Here is a 2,268-nt window from a genome sequence, read left to right as displayed (position 1 = left end):
GCGCTTGCACGGAACCAACAAACACCCACAAACCACACAGCCCTGCAACACGCACCACCAACATCACCAGCGACACTGCGCATCGCACACACCATCCTGTCTATCAACAGCTGACCTCCGATCCCTACAGCCATCGACGCGTCCGCAGTTGTCCTCGATACCAACGACAGCTCCCAAAACCGACCTCCCAAGCACGACGAGTGAATTGCATGGTTAGCTAACGAGCGGTAGCATAGCGCGTTGAACTTGATGTCTACCACGCACTGGATACGCCGAAAGATGCGTCCGACACAGTAAAAGAGATAAAAGAGGAGGGTGGCATAAGAGAATGCGCCGTCCGGGAATCGAACCCGGGGCATCTCGTTGGCAACGAGATATTTTACCACTAAACCAACGGCGCTTACACGGACCAACAAACACCCCACAAACCACACAACCCTGCAACACGCACCACCAACAATCGCCAACGACACTGCGCATCGCACACTCCATCCTGTCTATCAACAGCTGACCTCCGATCCCTACAGCCATTGACGCGTCCGCAGTTGTCCTCGATACCAACGACAGCTTCCAAAACCGACCTTCCAAGCACGGCGAGCGAATTGCATGGTTTGCTAACGAGCGGTAGCATAGCGGGTTGAGCTTGATGTCTACCACGCACTGGATACGCCGAAAGATGCGTCCGACACAGTAAAAGAGATAAAAGAGGAGGGTGGCATAAGAGAATGCGCCGTCCGGGAATCGAACCCGGGGCATCTCGTTGGCAACGAGATATTTTACCACTAAACCAACGGCGCTAACACGGACCAACAAACACCCCACAAACCACACAACCCTGCAACACGCACCACCAACATCACCAACGATACTGCGCATCGCACACTCCATCCTGTCTATCAACAGCTGACCTCCAATCTCTACAGCCATTGACGCGTCCGCAGTTGTCCTCGATACCAACGACAGCTTCCAAAACCGACCTTTCACGCACGGCGAGCGAATAGCATGGTTTGCTAACGAGCGGTAGCATAGCGGGTTGAACTTGATGTCTACCACGCACTGGATACGCCGAAAGATGCGTCCGACACAGTAAAAGAGATAAAAGAGGAGGGTGGCATAAGAGAATGCGCCGTCCGGGAATCGAACCCGGGGCATCTCGTTGGCAACGAGATATTTTACCACTAAACCAACGGCGCTTACACGGACCAACAAACACCCCACAAACCACACAACCCTGCAACACGCACCACCAACATCACCAACGATACTGCGCATCGCACACTCCATCCTGTCTATCAACAGCTGACCTCCAATCTCTACAGCCATTGACGCGTCCGCAGTTGTCCTCGATACCAACGACAGCTTCCCAAAACCGACCTTCCACGCACGACGAGCAATTTGCATGGTTAGCTAACGAGCGGTAGCATAGCGGGGTTGAACTTGATGTCTACCACGCACTGGATACCGCCGGAAGGATGCGTCCGACACAGTAAAAGAGATAAAAGAGGAGGGTGGCATAAGAGAATGCGCCGTCCGGGAATCGAACCCGGGCATCTCGTTGGCAACGAGATATTTTACCACTAAACCAACGGCGCTTACACGGACCAACAAACACCCCACAAACCACACAACCCTGCAACACGCACCACCAACATCACCAACGACACTGCGCATCGCACACTCCATCCTGTCTATCAACAGCTGACCTCCGATCCCTACAGCCATCGACGCGTCCGCAGCTGTCCTCGATACCAACGACAGCTCCCAAAACCGACCTTCCACGCACGACGAGCAATTTGCATGGTTAGCTAACGAGCGGTAGCATAGCGGGTTGAACTTGATGTCTACCACGCACTGGATACGCCGAAAGATGCGTCCGACACAGTAAAACGCATCTTCTCCGATTATTCAAACCAACCTTCTTTAGGTTGAACGAACCCCCAGAGTGCGTTGTCAATCATACGCTGATAGATCATCGGCGCGTTCTTTAGCCCGAAGGGAATACGTAACCACTCGAAATGTCCGAGTGCGCAGACGAACGCCGATACTTTACGCGCTCGCAAGGTCATCATGACCGCCCAGAAGCCGCTTGCTGCATCCAGCGAGCAGAACCATAGGTAGCGCTCGAGATCTGTTAACAGGTCGTCGACTAGCGGCATTGCATACTCCATGATCGCAGTGATAGCATTCACCATCTTGTAATCAATGCAGAGCCGGATGTCCAGCCCGTTCTTTTTCATCACAATCACGATCGGTAATGCCCATGGACTG

Source organism: Phytophthora infestans, genomic scaffold, assembly GCF_000142945.1.
Source record: "Phytophthora infestans T30-4 supercont1.10 genomic scaffold, whole genome shotgun sequence".
In the NCBI taxonomy this organism is placed as follows: Eukaryota; Oomycota; class Peronosporomycetes; order Peronosporales; family Peronosporaceae; genus Phytophthora; species Phytophthora infestans.
This window is presented reverse-complemented; position numbering follows the sequence as displayed.